This window comes from Oncorhynchus gorbuscha, linkage group LG01 (assembly GCF_021184085.1).
Source record: "Oncorhynchus gorbuscha isolate QuinsamMale2020 ecotype Even-year linkage group LG01, OgorEven_v1.0, whole genome shotgun sequence".
In the NCBI taxonomy this organism is placed as follows: domain Eukaryota; kingdom Metazoa; phylum Chordata; class Actinopteri; order Salmoniformes; family Salmonidae; genus Oncorhynchus; species Oncorhynchus gorbuscha.
In genome coordinates, this window is record NC_060173.1 from 24,344,657 (window position 1) to 24,368,362 (window position 23,706).

A 23,706-nucleotide genomic window follows, 5' to 3' on the forward strand; every position below is an offset into this window, starting at 1 on the left:
AGTCTCTCATATGACTATGACCGGGTTCACCAGTAGTGGATTGGGCTAGGCACACTGTATTTCTGTTGTCCTTTCTACAGTGAACCTTCTACGTGTTTTGTGCATGAGAACAACACGATGTGTGCACGGGAGCTTAGACGCAATTGGACACCGGCCATCTTTAAGTCTCTTGACACCGGCAGTCCCCGCCCAAAGTCACGTGTTATTCTGTCAGGGTGAACTCGAACCCACCCAACATTTGTAGGACAATAAACAGGACATTGAGCCATAAACCCCTCTGGGACTCAGCCACACCGTTTGGATGTTGGGTTTATTGAATGGTTGTTGGAAGCATATGTTTTAGATGTTGCAGTGTGACAATCAAAGGTGTTTTTGTGTTGCAGTGTGACAAAAAAAACCAAGTATTTTCAAATAATGTTGACGCGTTCTTTTGACAGTTTCAGTTATGCCAGGTGCATGTGGCCATTACTGAAGTGAAGCGTCTCAATAACAGAAGTGTATCACACATTGGTGATTTAGCTTGTTTTCATTTAATTTTAGAGTTACTTGAAAGTGTTCTGCTCCCACTGTAAGTGAAGGTTGATCCGATAAAGTAATTGATCACCTCATTGATCTCCTACAGTCATTTTCCCTCTCAGGGCTCTGAAGATATTCACAGGACACCAGATAAGATGTGTTTTAACCCATCACAGAACCATGACCATTTCAAGCAGGTGTTTGTGTTTTCATTTAATTTAATTTTGTGGGAGGGAAAGGACTCTTTACTGCCAGTTGTATAAATACACTTCCCTCGTGATGGGCTGCATGTTGCTTCCTGTGTCATGCTGTGGGGATGATGAGGCGGTATGGTCACATGGTAGATCATACACCCTCAGGCCAATCAGAAACACCACAAACATCAGGGCTGTTTTCATTAGGGCACACCCCTTGTTGTCCCTCCCAGTTGAAGTATTTTCTTCATCTGTTTGGTGTCTAATGAACAAGGCCCAGGCCTTCTAATGCCATTTAACTTTCTCACTTAATCTGATAACATGCTGCTGAAGTGTATTTTTGCAGTTCAACATGTCTGGTGGTGTCATGCTTTTCCCTTGGAGGGGTATGGTGAGAGACACAGATCCCTTGTCCCTTCCAGGAATGGAATGAAAAGACTCCAGCTCAGATAGTTATTATGCTTCCCTCGAAAGCTGTCTGTTGTCTTCAGTGATAGCTAGGTGGGATACTGTAGCTCTAAGGCAAACCGCATTCATTCATATATTTTTAATCAACATTATTTCAGAATTGGATTAAACAGTAGAAGTAGGATTGCATGTGACATACATAATAAAACTGATTCAAGGACTTAAGTCAACACCATTTATTCAAAGTAAATGTGAATATAAGCTAAAAAGCATAGAAAATGGACATTGGCAGTCGTTCCTTCCTTAATGTACATGTACATTACTTAAAAGATCACCACTTATCCCCAGTAATAAGGTATCTATTGAAGATGAAACAGATTTCTCAGTTTTCAAACCCTTCTCTTCATGTAGTATGTACAAAGAATTGACCATAGTATCTGCATTGTACAGTAAATACCATATTACAACCCACCACTAGTTAACGCTAATGCATCATCTTTCTCATTCTGCTCTTGTCTCCGGTTGTGTTGTGTGATTTATGAATCACAAAAGTTGATTTTTACATAAGGCAAATCTCTCTCAACTTGAGACAACTAATTTTGCATACTGTCTTCACTATTGAATGGAGTGAGACACTCTCCTGCTGAATTAGCCAATGAGAAATGTAAACAATTTTCCTCTTCGGATAGCACGGTCCAGCTGTCCATCCAAGTACCCCTTTGGTGTCTTTTCATCTATTAGAAATATCTCATGTAGCATTGGCAACTACGAGTACAAAGTTATCCACACAGTATATAAAAGTCGTTCAAAAAGCCATTATAGAAAACGTCAACGACCCCAACATGTTAATATGATTGAGAACAACCTAAACACACACTTATGCACACACCAAAAGGTTTTGTGTAATACATCTGTCCATTCGAGAAGAATGAGTGAAGATTCTGATTGGCTGATCTCTCAATACCCTCAATAGTGGCATCATCATGGGCTAACTCTTCATCATGACATCATCATGGGCCTCTTCTTCCTACAACTCCCATCAGACCTTCTACCAGTGCTGGAAGGAAGGCGAGCCCATCTGCAGCTCCACAAAGAACACTTGATGGTGGTGCTTCCACATGACGGAGGCCCCCAAGGCACATACTACAGCTTCAGGGTGCCAGTGACCTCTCCGCAGTTGCTGACCTCAGCGTAGGGGAAGGTCCTGGGAATAGGGTCGTGGGGGTTCAGGGTGCACACGCAGTCGTCGCCCACCTCCAGGCAGCTGAAGCCGTTGGTCTGGGCGTAGTGGTGGCCAAAGAAGGCCATGACCAGGGATGAGAGGACCAGGCCCATGGCACACAGGATAAAGTACAGCAGCTGGAGGGGGAGAGGAGAAGAGGTGAGCTAGTTTAATATAGCATAGAATATCTAAGCATAGTGGGAATCCAGGACCGGGGATACATTTTTAGAGGGAGGTCATTATTAATCCTGAAGGACAACAGCAGGGTCATGTTCTGCAGGCATGCAATTAAATTACTTGAAATAGAGGACAGACTACGAATGACAACACTGTTTCAAAGCATTTTCCGTGTTGGAGCCTATTAAACATGACTCTAGTTGTCTATACTAGTGAAGATGAACTGGAGTTGTATGTCTTTACGCTACTTACTGTAATACATTTAAATGACTGAATGACAGCAAAAAAATCTAATGGAATCTGATCTTTTTACTTCTGATTTATGTGGAATTCAAAAGTCAAAAGATTAGATACCATGTGTTTTATTTTTTACTGTTTACACATTAGGCAAAATATTAGATGGGTATCAGATATGCAAATAATTGGCAAAATATCTGAATTGGGCTGCCTGTGTAAAAGTCACACCAATCAGTAATTGAATGTGTTACAGTAAGCTGAGTAAAGACATACAACTCCAGTTGTCTTTTCCCTTATGTGTAAACAGCAGAAAAACAAATGGAATATGTTCTTTTGACTTTCGATTTATACCACCTCTATATGTGGATCTGAATCCTGAAACAAACCTGATGATTCATATGAGATGCTCTGATCATTATTTTGCTTTGCTCATGACCTGCCGTTTCCATGACAACCACCCCAATATTTACAGGAACCGTGACTAAAAATGAGCATTCCATCCGTGTGCTACTTCAGATGTTACGTCCGTGTGAATGCGCAAATTTGATGTGGGTCACGTGTAAAAGTGTAGACCGAAAAGAAATTGGGATATGGAGAACAACATCTGATTTGGATTTTTAGGGTGGCTGTGTAAACACAGCCTTAGTGAACAAGGTATGCCCACTCTCTAGCCATATCCAAATAGGTTTGTCTGCTAACAATTATCTCCTCGCACAGCGGCCAATAAATCCCTGCAGGTCTTGGCTGTCGGCCAGAGGTAGAACCTGACCCTGAGAGACGTAGCAGGGCTGTCTTAAAGTGGCACTTCACCACTTTATAACCTCGTTCATTATGTCCAGCAGAACCATACCAGTGTGTATATATTTTAAAACGTCAATATTTTACATGTCAAACAGATACAAAGAAAATGACCCCCTTTTTGATGTTGTTGGGAGTTATTTTCAAAAGAATTGCGTTATTTTCACACAACGTTCCAGTTGGAAGTATCCCTTTAATGGAGGACTGACTGCTGAAAGTAGTGTCCATGTGAGAATCCCCTGCAGCTCCCATCCACTGTACCTTTATCCACATGTTGTGTGGGTATGTACACATTATGGAATTGATGGCGAAAAATACAGCTTGATCATGTGTGAGAGGGGCTTTGCGTGGTTTATGTAATTGGAGTGTACAATCCCAATAACACTAGCCCTTCATCTAAATCCACAGGTTACGTAACACAGCCCTCATTCGCTCAGTATTTGTTTTCCGGTACACGCCGCTTATAGCATTATGTCATGTTTGATGCTTGCTTAATTTGAAATGGTGTTTATGTTTATTTAAAACAACTGTGAAATATGGAGAATGAAAGTACATCATGAGATGTATTGTACTGTGCTGAACCAAAGCGTGCTAGAAGCACTTCACAAAGCCTTTTATATAGCTGTACTCACGTGTTATGTTAGGCTAGGAACTTTAGGAAGACATGAAGAAGGCAAAAATGGCGACAATCTTTTGTTGCATACATTTACACCACGGAATGTAGATTGTATTACTGTTTGAATGTATTGTTGAGTTTCTACACGTTATAGGACTACTTCTACATACATTTTGAGTGGAGGAAGTCCATCTGTGAAAATGTTATATCTGGACGATGCTCCCCATTCTGGCATCTCTGCACTGCCTCCCAGTCTCACTCAGAATTGAATTCAAAACCCTCCTGCTGACATTCCAGTCCATCCATGGCAATGCCCCGCCATAAGAAGTGTTGACATGCTGCATGCACTGAGGTGTCTGTATAAACTACTAGCACACAGCTATGCATACCCATGCATACCCCACAAGACATGCCACCAAAGGTCTCTTCACAATCCCCAAATTAAGAACAGACTATGGGAGGGTACAGTACTACATAGAGCCATGGCTACATGGAACTTTATTCCACATCAGGTAACTGATGCAATTTTTTTTAAACATAAAAATACACCTTATGGAACAGCAGGGACTGTGAAGTGACACATAAACATGATAATACATGCACTCTACACACACGTACACATGTGTGTTGTATTGTAGACATGTGATAGTAGAGTAGTGGCCTGAGGGAACACAATGTCTTGTGAAAAGGTTTATGAAATAAAATGTTTAATTGTTTAGAACTGCCTTAATAATGTTGCTAGACCCCAGAAAGAGTAGCTGCTGCCTTGGCAGGAACTAATGGGGATCCTTAATAATTACAAATACCTCAAATAACTGCTGCTATCCCATAATCTCACCGCAGCCTTAGATTGCATGATAGCCTACTCCTCCACATCTCCAGGAACAAGCTCTGCTCCATGGGGGATTGGGCTTTCTGCTCGACTGCCCCCGCGCCTCTGAAATGCTCTCCTGGACCACATGAAGGCACCATAGACTCTGGGCTCCTTTAAAATGTGCATAAAAACCCTCCTCTTTAGGAAGGCATTCAGTTAGTTCCAGCTGTTTTCTTGTCTTTGTAGCGTCAGCTGTGATCTCTGTGCCAGTGGCCCTGTCTAGTTGGCCTTTTTTGTCCCCATCTCTTGTTTTTAGTGAACTCACTGAACTCACTGTGTCACTTTGAGAGTTTTTCGCATTATATATTCAATGTATTATTAATTGGTTGGAAAATCCAATTGCCTACATTGTATGGCCAATTAACTGAAACGATCAAGTCATGTTCAATAACTGTGCTCATCTACCCATAGGCTTCCTACAGAGCCTTGCCAATAGACATGTTGTGTTCTGTATTTCTCTGTATGGCCCTATACATACAGTATCACCTTCATGGTTCAACCATACAAACCTACAATCAGACATGGGTTCAAATCATATTTGAAATCAATTCAAATACTTTATCTGAGCTTCATTGAGCTTGCCTGTTGCAATGGAACTAAAAGAACAGTTGCAAAAGTGCAAACCCTGTCCGTATGGCACTCTAGCCAGGCTAAAGCAAGTATTCAAAAGATTATAAATAGTATTTGAAACCAGGTCTTCGTACAGTATGTCAAAGTGACAATCAATGTTCTCTGTGCTGTAGTATATTGGCCCTACACATGACTTTAAATCAGATCCAACTGACTAAGAACAACCTTTGTATGGTTGATTTGAATGGGGGGGGTGCATTGTCGCTTTGGATAAAAGCGTCTGCTAAATGGCATATATTATTATTATTATTATATTATTTAGTAATGAATGGTATTCTGGTCTATAAATAGTACTAATCATCCCATTAGAGTGACCAGTTTATCTTGGTCTCCGCTCAGTTGGACAGGAAATTGTCAGAGGGCGTGTGGTATTGCCGTGGGAAGTAGGGGTGCTGATAAATAGGAAAAATATATACAGTACCAGTCGAAGGTTTGGACACACCTACTCATTCAATGTTTCTTCCATATTTTTACTATTTTGTACATTGTAAAATAACGGTGAAGACATCAACACTATTTTAGATTTAGATTTTATATTTCAGACTCCTCAAATTAGCCACCCTTTGCTTTGATGACAGCTTTGCACACTCTTAGCATTTTCTCAACCAGCTTCACGAGGAATGCTTTTCCAACAGTCTTGAAGAAGTTCCCAGATATGCTGAGCCCTTGTTGGCTGCTTTTCCTTCATTCTGCGGTCCAACTCATCCCAAACCATCTCAGTTGGGTTGAGGTCGGGTGATTGTGGAGTCCAGGTCATCTGATGCAACACTCCATCACTCTCCTTCTTGGTCAAACAGCCCTTACACAGCCTGGAGGTTTGTTGGGTCATTGTCCTGTTGAAAAACAAATGATAGTCCCACCAAGCGCAAACCAGATGGGATGGCGTATCGCTGCAGCATGCTGTGGTTGCCATACTGGTTAAGTGTGCCTTGAATTCTAAATAAATCACTGACAGTGTCACCAGCAAAGCACCATCACACTACCTCCAACATGCTTCATGGTGGGAACCACACACGCAGAGATCTTTGTGGGCTTTACTCAGCCTTGTCTCAGGATGGTAAGTTGCTCTCTCTAATTCTCTCTTTCTTTCTCTCTCTCGGAGGACCTGAGCCCTAGGACCGTGCCCCAGGACTACCTGACATGATGACTCCTTGCTGTCCCCAGTCCACCTGACTGTGCTGCTGCTCCAGTTTCAACTGTTCTGCCTTATTATTATTTGACCATGCTGGTCATTTATGAACATTTGAACATCTTGGCCATGTTCTGTTATAATCCCCACCTGGCACAGCCAGAAGAGGACTGGCCACCCCACATAGCCTGGTTCCTCTCTAGGTTTCTTCCTAGGTTTTGGCCTTTCTAGGGAGTTTTTCCTGGCCACCGTGCTTCTACACCTGCATTGCTTGCTGTTTGGGGTTTTGGGCTGGGTTTCTGTACAGCACTTTGAGATATCAGCTGATGTACGAAGGGCTATATAAATACATTTGATTTGATTTTGATTTGATCTGTTCACCTACTATGCGTCTCACAAAGACACAGCGATTGGAACCAAAAATCTCAAATTTGGACTCATCAGACCAATGGACAGATTTCCACCAGTCTAATATCCATTGCTCGTGTTTCTTGGCCCAAGCAACTCTCTTCTTATTATTGGTGTCCTTTAGTAGTAGTTTCTTTGCAGCAAATCGACCATGAAGGCCTGATTCACGCTGTGAAGCATGGAGGAGGTGGTGTGATGGTGTGGGTTTGCTTTAATGGTGATGCTGTCAGTAATTATTATTTTTTTGTTTACGACATGATTCCACGTGTGTTAATGTATAGTTTTGATGTCTTCACTATTACTCTACAATGCAGAGAATAGTAAACATAAAGAAAAACCCTTGAATGAGTAGGTGTGTCCAAACTTTTGACTGGTATTGTATATCGACAGCACCCCCACCCCAAATGATCTTCCCGCAGCCATGGCATGTGGGTCTCACCTTGGCGATGAGTTGCATGGACGTACTCTCATCTGATAGGTATGTAATGGAGTAGAGGAGGAAGCCCAGCAATGAGGCCACACACAACTAGAATAACATAGAACACAGAGGAAAATGTATTTAGTGAGGGTCATTCTATATGCTTTGCAAAATATACTTGTATACTTTAAGTTAATCATTCTTTAATGTTTGCTTTAAAAATACAAAGACTGCTTTAAGGGAAGGGAAAGGGAAAGGGGGAAATCGAGTCAGTTGTACAACTGAATGCATTCAACTGAAATGTGTCTTCTGCATTTAACCCAACCCCTCAATCAGAGAGGTGCGGAGGGCTGCCTTAAACAACATCCACGCCTTCGGCGCCCGGGGAACAGTGGGTTAACAGCCTTACTCAGTGGCAAGACATAAGGGGTCATGCATGCTCATGAAAGTCTCACATTGCATTATTCCTGCATGCTTTAAGTAAATAGTTACCAGTACATGATCACTGCTTTCTTATTTTCTGAATGGCATTTGTGTTATTGGGAAACTGAATTTTATTCTGATCTGATCAACACCAAGTGTTGCCATGGTGCTCTAAGCCACACACACGCAAACCTCTTATCTTATTTGCTGCTGAGAGGGGCCTCTTCAACCCTCTTCAAGCTGTTCATCCCAAGTTCACTCTTAATATTCTGCACTTTCAGCATCAGCTTATCAGCTGATGACATTCTTACTGCTATGGCAAAACAGTTTTCCTCCTCTCTTGCAATGACACACACCCTCTCTCAGAGCATATTAGAGTCTTGTGACTAACATGCAGCATCTAATTTAATTATTTTAAGAGGTGAGGAATCACAATTCTCTTGAAGGATCTTGGTGAACTCAGTGTTTTTCACCGGGCCGTAAATCTCAGAATGGATGTTCCCTGTGTGTACTAAGACTTCCGATTGCACACATCTGTACACACTGTAATTAGGGTATATGGGAAGCTGAGAGAAAACATGTTTTTCTCCTGTACAGAGATGCAACTGTGTAGTATCTCACGTGGACAACATGATTTTGTTAAAGAAATGCTAATGTTCACCACTAGAAAGTCAATGCTATAGATAGTAGAGAAAAACACATAGTCAGACCCCTGTGTTATCATTAGTAGGCCTCTATGGCCTTGGGGTTGAAAGCGTTCATTATTGTAGTTTCTATAGAGTAAAATATTATTTGTTGTAGCATGAGAATATTCCAAATTCAATATAGAAATGCTGTATCTTATGTAACTTGTATTACTCCTAAGCAGAACTTCAGTGGAAATCCTGACGACATGTTGATACAATGTTGCAACATAAGGTACAGTGTTACCGTCCATTGTTTTCAGTATTATTTGCTTTATTTATCTAAAGACATTAGCTAACTGTAGGATTGAGGTAAGAGGCTAAGAGCCATAACTCTGACTGCCATTCTAGACTTGTTGTTTTCTCTGCAAGCCAAGTACTTTTACAAGGCCAAAGTCTTGCCATGATTACAGTTGGGGGAAAGTTTGAAACTTGTTACAGCCCTTTAAGCCAGTATACTGTTTCTACGAGATCTAATCAACAGTCAGCGAGTGAGGGAGCAAATGTGAAGCTAATTGCTAGTAATCAAAATGTTTACATTTAGAATGTCACCCAATGTGTTTAATGAGACTGAGGGGAACTTTCCCCTTTAAACACTGAGATTCTAACAGCTATAGAAAAGGCAGTAAAGCATGATAACCCTCATTTTTACTTTAGATGGAGATCATGTAAGGTGACGTGTGAATAGAGAGATGAGACTCGACTGATAAGGAGGTGTACACTGTATGTGTACCTGCAGTCAGGGCAAGATGGAAATACAACAGGGACAAAGTGACAAGTCTATGCAGAAGGACATACGGCGTACAAACTGAAGAGGTAGCAATTATTAATGTGCAAGAGGGCCATGCAAATGTGTTGAGACAAATGTGGAGATGAGGAGATATGTACATATGTCTGTGCGCTAGAGTAGATACACAAGGTTGCATTGACAGTGGTAGACCTGATCACCGACGACGATGAGACAGCCTATAGGGAGGTCAGAGATCTGGCAGTGTGGTGCCAGGGCAACAACCTCTCCCTCAACGTCAGCAAGACAAAGGCGCTGATCGTGAACTACAGGAAAAGGAGGGCCGAGCAGGCCCCTCTCCACATCGACAGGGCTGTAGTGGAGAGGCTCTAGAGCTTTAAGTTCCTCTGTGTCCACATCACTAAGGATCTATCATGGTCCACACACACCAACATACGACAACGCCTCTTTCCGCTCAGCAGGCTGAAAAGATTTGGCATGGGCCCTCAGATCCTCAAAATGTTCTACAGCTGCACAATTGAGAGCATATTGACTGGCATCACCTCTTGGTATGGCAACTGCTTGGCACCCGACCGACCACAAGGCGTTACAGAGGGTAATGTTGACGGCCCAGTACATCACTGAGGTCGAGCTCCCTGCCATCCTGAACTTCTACACAGGGCGGTGTCAGAGGACAGCCCTAAAAATGTTCAGACTCGAGCCATCCAAGTCATAGACTGTTCTCTCTGCTACCACACGGCAAGCGGTACCGATGCACCAAGTCTGGAACAACAGGACCCTGAACAGCTTCTACACCAAGCCATAATATTGCTAAATAGTTTGTTTACCAAATAACTACCTGGACGATCTGCATTGACCTTTTTTGAACGCTTTTGACTCATCACATACACTGCTGCTACTGTTTATTATATATCCTATTGCCTAGTCACTTTATTCCTAGTTATATGTACATATCGACCTCAATTACCTCGTACCCCTGCACATCAACTAGGTACTAGTCACCCCATAGATATATCCAAGTTATTGTTACTAATTGTGTATTTATTATGAAGTGTCATTACTTTTCTATTATTTCTCTCTTCATTGTTGGGAAGGGCCCGTAAGCAAGCATTTCACTGTTAGTCTATACCTGCTGTTTACGAAGCTTGTGGCAAATAACATTTGATTTGATTTGTTAGACGATGAGGATCCATGCAGTCATGTAGTGAGGTCAGATGGACATGGGGACCAGAGAAAGATAAGGCATAGGCCCATGCAGCTACAATAATGGCACTATGCCATATTAAGTGAACATGCATACAGGCGGACGAGGCAGGTCCATGCTTACAAGGATGCCAGCCAAGTGTGGGGTCTCCCTGGCCAGGAGCGAGGGGCTGATTGTGACCATGGGGAAGGCCACGGCTGCGATGGCCACACTCAGCAGCAACTGCAGCAGGGCGATGAGTAGGGGGAAGTGACAGCCACAGCACTTGTGGAAGTTCTCGGGCGCTGGGCCTCCATCCTCGGCCTTCACCTCTTTCTTCTCCTCTGATGGGGGGTGCTCCTCTGCTCTTCTCTCTTCCTCCGGATCCCTTCTTCCCTTCTCCCATTCTTCACCTTCTGTCAGGGAGATGCGACAAGCACTTCTTCTTCAGCTTCACGGGAGGTGGTTTTCTCTCTTTCCTTTCCCGTTCATTTGTTTGTCAGTCTGTTGGGTGTGCTGCCTGCCGTGCCCCGCGTTCCCTTCCTCTACCTGCTCAGGGTTCCTCTCAGCATAAGCCCAGCTCTGCTGCTAGGCTATGTGGAACCAGAGAAGACTCTAAACTAACATTTTGAGCAGATTCCTGGAGCTGCTCTGGCACCACTTAGCAAAGCAGCAGCACATTGAAGGAAAATAAGAGGAGGGGGGGGGACAAAGGGGGACTCCAACACATGACCAGAAGCACTGATGTGATCAGACATCAGTTACATATAAAACTAAATCATGTTTGCTGTAATCGGAAATAGAAAGCAATTAGCAGTTAGGGGTTAAAGAAAGATTTGCACAGAAAAGTCAGCCACGTCATTCTCCAATGAGAGCGATTGGATCACTGTTGTCAACACCGTTACACGCACAGTTGGGCCAGGTGGTGGAAACCAAAGTCACATGATTTACTGGAAGAAGTAATGTGATCAGGAGACATGTGAGGGCATTACTGTAGCTCTGATTCTCTATTAAAATGATCAAAACTTGGATTAATTAGTCCAATTACAGTTCAGTCTCAAGGGTATAAGGAATTTTGGGGTGTTTTATTCCAAATAAATAGCAATGCCAAAGTAATGGAATTAGTCATTACATTATTATATGGATTCAGAGCAACATTTAAAATAAAAGTAAATAATTAAATGCACAACCTCTAAATTGTCAGATCTTTCATAACCTTACTTATGAATAGATTTTACAAGTCCTTATCTGTCTTGAAACAAGCATTTTTTTGAACATTTTAGTTTATTTAATTTAATTTATATTGACAGAGGGGCACAAAAAAAACAAGGAAGTCATATTAACCCTCTGTCCTCCCCCCGTACACACTCAGTCATGAAATTAAACAAACAAAAGAGAAAAGAGCAGGATGCTAATCCTTTACCATTATTCCCTCCCTCTCTACCTCCCTCAGACCGTGCCCCTCCCCCCACACACACACAAATTCAATAAGGTACAGAAGAACTGCAAGAAAGTTCAGTAGCCCCTCCCACCCCTCCCCCACAGGACCACTAAACCCAGAGGCCCCGCCCACAAAACATCCACTGAATTTTTCAAATTGTTTTTGCTGAGGCCTTTTTTTTCCATTAATCGCAGCACAATATATTATTTTATATTCATCCTATTGTCTGCCGTGTTTTTGGATGGTGTGATGACATCGCTGCTCCCTGTGCACACTGACTGCTAGTGTGCATGTGAAGTTGGGCCGTGTAAACCGGATGCAACCCGGATATAGGCGGCCCATTTTATACCTCAATGCTTGCCACGTGGCTTTGTTTATTACGATTCATTCATTCAAAATATCGACTTTGATACTGTTAGACAATGTTGTATGCATGATTGAAGAAATAAAATGATATTTTAGTATTAAGCATCTTGTTGTCCTGAGGTGTAATGGATCATGATGAATGGATATGAAAACTGTCAAGCAAATCGATGTTCAGTAAATTATTAGAAAGATTAAGTAAACGTAATGTTTAATAAGAGTTTGGAATCAATATAATTGAATTGGATCTAATCCATGTTTTTATGTTGGACTTAATATATTAGTGTTTGTGAAACACAAAAAGTTAATTATATTATGCATAAAAATACCTCATGCTGGAAATATTCAAAATGTTATATTTGCCTAATCTGTTAAAAGTAGAACTAGCACAATATTTTATTTTCAGTGAATATGCTCTCAGACGTTGAGCAGCAAGCAAGCCTGCAGGACTCCTCTGCTCTCTCCAGCGGTTCCTAGTGTTGGTACACTGGTTCTACACTAGTCGAACAGGGAGGTTGGCAAGTGGTGTGGTGTGAGACTGACAGTCCCCTGCATGCCGGTCACCATATTGCTATTGGCCACCTGAGTGTAGCATATGGCTTCATCTGTCACAACAACGACTCTGCAGCATGATCTGTAGTTCTGGTAATGAGAACCAATATTATTAGGGCCAGACATCATGTGACAGGGCCAGGAAAAACTCTCGGCCCTAAAGCCTATTACTGGAGTCCTCTATTTTTATCTGGTCAGGTTACATGGTAACCTGGAAATATCCTATGGCCCTCAGTATTATCACAGCAAACAATTTCAATCTGCTTTGACTGACCTTCATGTCTTAAAGTAATGATGGACTGTTGTTTCTCTTTGCTTATTTGAGCTGGTCTTAATATAATATGGACTTGGTCTTTTACCAAATAGGGCTATCTTCTGTATACCACACCTACCTTGTCACAACACAACTGATTGGCTCAAACGCATAAAGATGGAAAGAAATTCCACAAATGAACTTTTAACAAGGCACACCTGTTAATTGAAATGCATTCCAGGTGACTACCTCATGAAGCTTGTTGAGAGAATGCCAAGAGTGTGCAAAACTGTCATCAAGGCAAACGGTGGCTACTTTGAAGAATCTAAAATGTAAAATATATTTTGATTTGTTTTACACTTTGTTGGTTACTACAGGATTCCATATGTGTTATTTCATAGTTTGATATCTTCACTACTATCCTACAATGTAGAAAATAGTAAAATAAAGAAAAACCCTTGAATGAGTCATTAACACTAGTTTTTCAACCACTCCACACATTTCTTGTTAACAAACTATAGTTTTGGCAAGTCAGTTAGGACATCTACTTTGTGCATGACACAAGTCATTTTTCCAACAATTGTTTACAGGCAGATTATTTCACTTATAATTCACTGTGTCACAATTCCAGTGGGTCAGAAGTTCACATACACTAAGTTGACTGTGCCTTTAAACAGCTTGGGAAATCCAGAAATTGATGCCATGGCTTTAGAAGCATCTGATAGGCTAAGTGATTTGAGTCAATTGAATCAATTGATTTGAGTCAATTGGTGGTGTACCTGTCGATGTATTTCAAGGCCTACCTTCAAACTCAATGCCTCTTTGCTTGACATCAAAAGAAATCAGACAAATCAGACTTTTGACTGGTACTGTAAGTATTCACACCCATGAGTCAATACTTTGTAGAAGCACCTTTGGTGGCAATAACAGCTCTGAGTAGTCTTGGGTATGTCTGTATGAGCTTTGCACATCTGGATTTGGGGCTTTTCTCTTATTCTGCCTTGCAGATTTTCTCAAGCTCTGTTAAATTAGATGGGGAACAGCAATCTTCAAGTCTTTCCACAGATTTTCAATGGGATTCAAGTCTGGGTTTTTGGCTGGGCCACTCAAGGACATTCACATTCTTGTTCTGAAGCTATTCCAGTGTTGCCTTTACAATATGTTTGGGATTAGTGTCCTGTTGGAATGTAAATCTTCGCACCAGTCTAAGGTTGTTTGCACTCGGAAGCAGTGCCTGTATTTGGCTCCATTCATTGTTCCCTCTTCGCTTACCAGTCTCCCAGTCCCTGCCACTGAAAAGCATTCCCATAGCATGATGCTGTTACCACCATTCTTCACGGTAGGGATGGTTTTATACAAGTGATGAGCTATGCCTGACATTCTCCAGACATAGTGCTTTGCATTCAGGCCAGAGAGCTCAATTTGATCTAATCTGATCACAGAATCTTTTGCCTTAGGCTCTGAGTCTTTCTCAGTCATCATTATTTTGGATTCATTCATGATTATACATAATCATGGTAGCATCCACATTAATGAAGAAGTGTTCAGAAACATCTTCTATTCTTCTTTACAATAAAAGTGACTCCAAAATAGCACAATACATTATTCACCATTCAGTTTCTATTGGGCAAACAAAATTATGAAACACAACCAAATAAAACTGAAAATGCATCCAACAAGTTTGTAGAGTCACAAGCTTGATATAGTCATTGCATGCTAGGAATATAGGATCAAATACTAAACTTTTGACTACTTGAATACACATACTGTATAAGTGAATTTGTCCAAATACTTGACACCTTCAAATGAGGGGACTAGATACGTAGTGCATTCATTTCTAAGCAGTATACAGATCTGTATGAAAATACAGTGAGCGGTAATTTAGCAAGTTGACTTTGAAAAGGTTAAAGGAGGAGTCTTGACTTCCAGGATCCAGTCAAAGTTGTAATACAGAGCTTTGGGGTACTTTATTTTACCTTTATTTAACTAGGCAGTTAAGAACAAATTTATATTTTCAATGACGGCCTAGGAACAGTGGGACAACTTGTTAAACACTTGTCTTGTTTAGGGGCAGAACAACAGATTTTTATGTTGTCAGCTCAGGGATTCAATCTTGCAACCTTTCGGTTACAAGTCCAAGTCCACTAGGCTACCTGCCGCTCCAAGTGGTCATGTGAAAATACAAAAGATTATAGCATCAGAAGAGAAGAAAGGCAAGGCCAATGGTATGGTGGTGTAGCGTGGCTAAAAAGGCATGTCTCAAAGGCACAAAGGGCATATTTTTCCTCAACATTATATAGTCATTTTGAATTATGTATACATGAATCGTTACAGACATTGGTTGATATGAACCTGATCAAATTTAACTGAACAGTGAGACATCTGCTACTTTGGCTACAGAGCGGGAAATTCAGCAGTTAAGCAAGTTCAAGATTGTATTTTTAGTTCCTGGGACCTACATAGATAAATAGAAAACACTGGACTTTTACGTGAGACCTTTAAGTTGTGTAATTAATCATATTATGATAAGCAAAAATATAGAGAATTTATTTAAAAAACACTACATCCAATGTTTTACTTTCGTGTCATGTCATAAGAAATGATAGCTTATGGGTACCTTCATGTGGTGTAAAATATTACTGTTCTCAGATTTTATATTCACAGATTTTTAGATGTGTATAAAAATGTTTTTTTTTTGCATAACGCTATACAGTGTGGGGGGGGGTATTTAGTCAGCCACCAATTGTGCAAGTTCTCCCACTTAAAAAGATGAGAGAAGTCTGTAATCATAGGTACACTTCAAATATTACAGACAAAATGAGAAAAAAAATCAAGAAAATCACATTGTAGGATTTTTAATGAATTTATTTGCAAATTATGGTGGAAAATAAGTATTTGGTCACCTACAAACAAGCAAGATTTCTGGCTCTCACAGTCCTGTAACTTCTTCTTTAAGAGGCTCCTCTGTCCTCCACTCGTTACCTGTATTAATGGCACCTGTTATCAGTATAAAAGACACCTGTCCACAACCTCAAACAGTCACACTCCAAACTCCACTATGGCCAAGACCAAAGAGCTGTCAAAGGACACCAGAAACAAAATTGTAAACCTACACCAGGCTGGGAAGACTGAATCTGCAATAGGTAAGCAGCTTGGTTTGAAGAAATCAACTGTGGGAGCAATTATTAGGAAATGGAAGACATACAAGACCACTGATAATCTCCCTCGATCTGGGGCTCCACGCAAGATCTCACCCCGTGGGGTCAAAATGATCACAAGAACGGTGAGCAAAAATCCCAGAACCACAAGGGGGGACGTAGTGAATGACCTGCAGAGAGCTGGGACCAAAGTAACAAAGCCTACCATCAGTAACGCACTACGCCGCCAGGGACTCAAATCCTGCAGTGCCAGACGTGTCCCCCTGCTTAAGACAGTACATGTCCAGGTCCGTCTGAAGTTTGCTAGAGAGCATTTGGATGATCCAGAAGAAGATTGGGAGAATGTCATATGGTCAGATGAAACCAAAATATAACCTTTTGGTAAAAACTCAAAGAATGCTGAGTTGCATCCAAAGAACACCATACCTACTGTGAAGCATGGGGGTGGAAACATCAAGCTTTGGGGCTGTTTTTCTGCAAAGAGACCAGGACGACTGATCCGTGTAAAGGAAAGAATGAATGGGGCCATGTATCGTGAGATTTTGAGTGAAAACCTCCTTCCATCAGCAAGGGCATAGATGAAACGTGGCTGGGTCTTCCAGCATGACAATGATTCCAAACACACTGCCCGGGCAACAAAGGAGTGGCTTCGTAAGAAGCATTTCAAGGTCCTGGAGTGGCCTAGCCAGTCTCCAGATCTCAACCCCATAGAAAATCTTTGGAGTTGAAAGTCCGTGTTGCCCAGCAACAGCCCCAAAACATCACTGCTCTAGAGGAGATCTGCATGGAGGAATGGGCCAAAATACCAGCAACAGTGTGTGAAAACTTACAGAAAACGTTTGACCTCTGTCATTGCCAAAAAGGGTATATAACAAAGTATTGAGATAAACTTTTGTTATTGACCAAATACTTATTTTCCACCATCATTTGCAAATAAATTCATAAAAAATCCTACAATGTGATTTTCTGGATTTTTTTTCTAATTGTCTGTCATAGTTGAAGTGTACCTATGATGAAAATGACAGGCCACTCATCTTTAAGTGGGAGAACTTGCACAATTGGTGGCTGACTAAATACTTTTTTCCCCATTGTATATCCCTTGTTTAGCTGGAATGGAGTGTTCGTATCCTGTATATTTGACTGTGGTACAGTACTTTCGGAAAGTATTCAGACCCCTTGACTTTTTCCACATTTTGTTACATTACAGCCTTTTCTAAAAAATTGATTGTTACGAATCCCTTTTGGCCCGACAGTCTAGGGGGGGATGGTAATGAGACCCGTAACATAAGTCATGCAAATTATTATTGTGACAAAGTAAAAGTGTGCACGAAATAACCACGACAACAGAAATCTACCGTCAAACTCTAGGTTTATTTATAAACACACGGTAATGGGGGGAGCAGGAAAAGGGGCTGAGCTGGACCCAAGGAAAGAAACAATAAATATACAAAAACACACCCCTAAGCTAGACTAGCCTACTTTAACAACAACTAACTAACTAACCAAAAATACAGTGGGTGGTCCGCCCAGTTCTACCTAGTGTATTTAACAAAGTTCACCTACGGGTAGTGTATGCCCATGGGCGACTTGTCTTGGTTTCCCCTTTTCCCACCCGCAAACAAACAAACACCATAACCCAAAAACAATACTCACAGGTGATGAAAGTGCTATGGAGGTGCTTTAAACAAAAGAGAGGTTTAAGACACAAAGCGAGAGTGAAACACAGAGACCTACAGACATGGCATTTACAGAGAGATTGAGCTGAAATGAGCTCTTGAACAAACAAATGATGGGGTTTTTAAACCATGGGGAAGGAACTGTGATAGGTCAGGAAATAGGAGGAGGTGTGTCTTCTGATTGATGATTGATTGTTGACTGATTGGGGAGTGATGATTTCCACCTGTGAGAGGAGAAGGAGAGAAAAGAAACACACACAGGATACACACACACAGGATAACTGTATCCGTAACATTGATTAAATTGTTTTTCCCCCCTAGTAAATATACACACAATACCTCATAATGACAAAGCAAAAACAGGTTTTTAGAAATGTTTGCAAATGTATTTAAAAAACTACTAAAATATCACATTTATATCAGTATTTAGAGCCGTTACTCAGTACTTTGTTGAAGCACCTTTCGCAGCGATTACAGCCTCGAATCTTCTTGGGTATGACACTACAAGCTTGGCACACCTGTATTTGGGAGTTTCTCCCATTCTTCTCTGCAAATCCTCTCAAGCACTGTCAGGTTGGATGGGGAGCGTCTTTCCAGAGATGTTCGATCGGGCTCTGGCTGGACCACTCAATGACATTCAGAGACTTGTCCCTGAAGCCACACATGCTTTTTCTTGGCTGTGTGCTTAGGGTCGTTGTGTTGTTGAAAGGTGAACCTTCGCCCCAATCTGAGGTCCTGGGCGCTCTAGAGCAAGTTTTCATCAAGGATCTCTGTACTTTGCTCCATTCATCTTTCCCTCGATCTTGACTAGGCTCTCAGTCCTAGTGCGACACAAAAAACAACACAGAGTTACACATGGAACAAACAAACACAGTCAAAAATACAGTAGAAAAAATCTATATACAGTGTGTGCAAATGAGGTAGGATAAGGGAGGTAAGTCAATAAATAGGCCATGGTGGTGAAATTATTACAATATAGCAATTAAACACTGGAATGGTAGATGTGCAGAAGATGAATGTGCAAGTAGAGATACTGGGGTGCAAAGGAGCAAGATACATAAAAACAGTATGGGGATGAGGTAGTTGGATGGGCTATGTACCGGTGCAGTGATATGTGTCATCTCCCGTCTGGATTACTGCAACTCGCTGTTGGCTGGGCTCCCTGCCTGTGCCATTAAACCCCTTCAACTCATCCAGAACGCCGCAGCCCGTCTGGTGTTCAACCTTCCCAAGTTCTCTCACGTCACCCCGCTCCTCCGTTCTCTCCACTGGCTTCCAGTTGAAGCTCGCATCCGCTACAAGACCATGGTGCTTGCCTACGGAGCTGTGAGGGGAACGGCACCTCAGTACCTCCAGGCTCTGATCAGGCCCTACACCCAAACAAGGGCACTGCGTTCATCCACCTCTGGCCTGCTCGCCTCCCTACCACTGAGGAAGTACAGCTCCCGCTCAGCCCAGTCAAAACTGTTCGCTGCTCTGGCCCCCCAATGGTGGAACAAACTCCCTCACGATGCCAGGACAGCGGAGTCAATCACCACCTTCCGGAGACACCTGAAACCCCACCTCTTTAAGGAATACCTAGGATAGGATAAGTAATCCCTCTCACCCCCCTTTAAGATTTAGATGCACTATTGTAAAGTGACTGTTCCACTGGATGTCATAAGGTGAATGCACCAATTTGTAAGTCGCTCTGGATAAGAGCGTCTGCTAAATGACTTAAATGTAATGTAAATGTAATGTGAGCTGCTCTGACAGCTGGTGCTTAAAACTAGTGAGGGAGATGTGTCTCCAGCTTCAGTGATTTTTGCAGTTCGTTCCAGTTATTGGCAGCAGAGAACTGGAAGGGTAGGTGGCCAAAGGAGGAATTGCCTTTAGGGGTGACCAGTGAGATTTACCTGCTGGAGCGTGTGCTACGGGTGGGTGCTGCTCTGGTGACCAGTGAGCTGAGATAAGGCAGAGCTTTACCTAGCAAAGACTTTTAGATGACCCGGAGCCAGTGGGTTTGGCGACGAGTATGGATGGTGCCAGGTTTACGCCCGACATGATGCTTGGCATTCAGGCCATGGTCTGATAATCCTTTAGGTGCCTTTTGGCAAACTCCAAACGGACTGTCATGTGCCTTTTACTGAGGAGTGGCTTCCGTCTGGCCAGTCTACCACAAAGGCCTGATTAGTGGAGTGCTGCAGAGATGGTTGTCCTTCTGGAAGGAACTATGGAGCTCTGCCAGAGTAACCATCGGTCACCTCCCTGACCAAGGACCTTCTCCCCCGTGCGGCCAGCTCTAGGAAGAGGCTTGGTGGTTCCAAACTTCCATTTAAGAATGATGGAGGCCACTGTGTTCTTGGGGACCTACAATGCTGCAGACATTTTTTGGTACTCTTCCCCAGATCTGTGCCTCGACACAATCCTGTCTCGGAGCTCTATGGACAATTCCTTTGACCTCATGGCTTGGTTTTTGCTCTGACATGCACTGTCAACTGTTGGACCTTATATAGACGGTGTGTGTCTTTTCAAATCATGTCAAATCAATTGAATTCAAGTTGTAGAAACATATCAAGGATGATCAATGGAAACAGGATGCACCTGAACTCAATGTCGAGTCTCATAGCAAAGGGTCTGAATTCTTATGTAAATAAGGTATTTCAGTTTTTTTGTAATACATTTGCTAAATGTTCTATACACCTGCTTTTGCTTTGTCATTATGGGGTATTATGTGTAATTTGATGAGGAAAAACATTTATATAATCAATTTTAGAATAAGGCTGTATCACAACAAAATGTGGAAAAAGTCTGCATCGCAGTGCTAGCTGTGCCACCAGAGACCCTGGTTTCGTGCCCAGGCTCTGTCGCAGCCGGCCGCGACCGGGAGCTCCGTGGGGCGACGCACAATTGGCCTAGCGTTGTCCGGGTTAGGGAGGCGACTCCTGTGACGGGCCGGGCGCAGTGCACGCTAACCAAGGTGTTTCCTCCGACACATTGGTGCGGCTGGCTTCCAGGTTGAATGCGCGCTGTGTTAAGATGCAGTGCGCCTTGGTTGGGTTGTGTTTCGGAGGACGCGTGGCTTTCCAACCTTCGTCTCTCCCGAGCCCGTATGGGAGTTGTAGCGATGAGACAAGATAGTAATTACTAACAATTGGATACCACGAAATTGGGGAGAAAAGTGGGTAAAATTTGTAATTGAACAACCCCATGCCATTATTAGATAGTGAGAAAACATAACAATCTCTTGCAGAATTTCTTTAATAGATTAAACTTAATTTACCAACATTTCTGAAAATGAATATATAGCATTTTGAAATGAAACTCTTCATGTGAGGATGTGGTCATTGATCTTTGTTGTCAGGCATCCGGCTGGCCACCGAAATACCCTCAAATAAATAAAACATTCTGTACAGTTGCCTCATAAAACATTTGTTCACCAATCCAAAATGGTGGAGTAAAGAGCCAAATTGAAAAGTTTTAACTTCACTGTCAAAATAAATACGTGAAGTGTAGGCCTATGTTATATGTGTTAACTTATGCATGTATCGCTATTGTCACCAGTGGCATATGACGCTCCCCCAAAACTGCAATATTTTCTCTCAGCCTCCTTGGCAAAATGTGTTGAATAGCATGATATTAAATATAAAACTGCACTTTTTTTCTCTGCCCCAAGGCAAAATGTGTAGAATTGCAGGAAATGAGCTTTAAAACAGCAAGATTTTCTGTTAGCAAGAATTGCAAGAAGTTCTGTTTTCCTAAACAACAAAATAATGTATCCAAAAGAAGAAAAAAAAGGTAACTTCGGGGCTGAGGGAGTGCATCCTATGCCACTGGTTTCAATAGCCATGCACGCATAAGTTAACACACATATATATATATATATCTCGAACAGAAATATTAAAGCAACATACAAAACAGAAGTTAAAGATAATTCATTAGTCCCTAATCTATGGATGTCACATGACTGGGAATACAGATATGCATATGTTGGTCACAGATGCACAATATATACAAAAGTATGTGGACAACCCTTCAAATGAGTGGATTTGGCTATTTCAGCCACACCCGTTGCTGACTGGTGTATAAAATCGAGCACACAGCCATGTAATCTAGACGAACATTGGCAGCAGAATGGCCTTAGTGAAGAGCTCAGTGACGTTCAATGTGGAACCGTCATAGGATGCCATTTTTCCAAAAAGTCAGTTCGTCAAATGTCTGTCCTGCTAGAGCTGCCCCAGTCAAATATAAATGCTGTTAATGTGAAGTGGAAACGTCTAGAAGCAACAACAGCTCAGTCACGAAGTGGTAGGCCACACAAGCTTACAGAACGGGAGCGTTGAGTGCTGAAGCGTGTAGTGCGTAAAAATCATCTGTCCTCGGTTGTAACACTGACTATCAAGTTCCAAACTGCCTCGAAGCAAAGGTCACCACAATAACTATTCTTCGGGAGCTTCATGAAATGGGTTTCCATGGCCAAGCAGCTGCACACAAGCCTAAGATCACCAGGAGCAATGCCTAGTGTCGGCTGGACTGGTGTAAAGCTGGCCTCCATTGGACTCTGGAGCAGTGAAAACATTCTCTGGAGTGATGAATCACGCTTCACCATCTGGCAGTCTGACAAACTTATCTGGGTTTGGCGGATGCCAGGAGAACGCTACCTGCCCCAATGCATAATGCCATCTGTACAGTTTGGTGGAGGAGGAATAATGGTCTGGAGCTGTTTTTCATGGTTCGGGCTAGGTCCCTTAGTTCCAGTGAAGGGAAGTCTTTATGCTATAGCATACAATGACATTTTTGATAATTCTGTGCTTCCAACTTTGTGGCAACAGTTTGTGGAAGGCCCTTTCCTGTTTCAGCATGACAATGCCCCCGTGCACAAATCAGTCCATACAGAAATGTTTTTGTTGAGATCGGTGTGGAATAACTTGACTGGCCTGCACAGTGCCCTGACCTCAACCCCATCGACCACCTTTGGGATGAATTGAAGCGCCGACTGTGAGCCAGGCCTAATCCCTGCAACAATGTTCCAACATCTAGAGGACAGCTTTCCCAGAAGAGTGGAGGCTGTTATAGCAGCAAGGGGGGACCATCTCCATATTAATACCCATGATTTTGAAATTAGATGTACGACGAGCAGGTGTCCACATACTTTAAGTCATGTAGTGTACCTTAATATAAAAGTAGGGGTGTGGATCAGAAAACCAGTTAGTATCTGGTGTGACCAACATTTGCCTCATGCAGCACGACACATGTCCTTCGCATAGAGCTGATCAGGCCTGTGGAATGTTGTTCCACTCCTCAATGGCTGTGCAAAGTTGTTGGATATTGCCAGGAACTGGAACACGCTGTCGTACACGTCAATCCTGGCCATCCCAAACATGCTCAATGGGTGACATGCATGGTGAGTGCAGGCCATGGAAGAATTGAGTTCAGATCCTTGCCGTGCATTATCATGCTGAAACATGAGGTGATGACGGCGGATGAATGGTACGACAATGGGTCTCAGGATCTCTTCACTGTATCCTGTGCATTCAAATTGCCATTGATAAAATGAATGTTGTCTTTGTTGTCCGTAGCTTATGCCTACCCATAACATAACCCCACAACCACTATGGGG

At 42.3% G+C, this 23,706-nt stretch overlaps 1 pseudogene; it reads right to left on the reverse strand.

Annotated features, from left to right (window-relative positions):
* Positions 1–1,510: 1,510 nt before the first annotated feature.
* LOC124002085 lies at positions 1,511–11,252 on the reverse strand (annotated as a pseudogene).
* Positions 11,253–23,706: the final 12,454 nt, after the last annotated feature.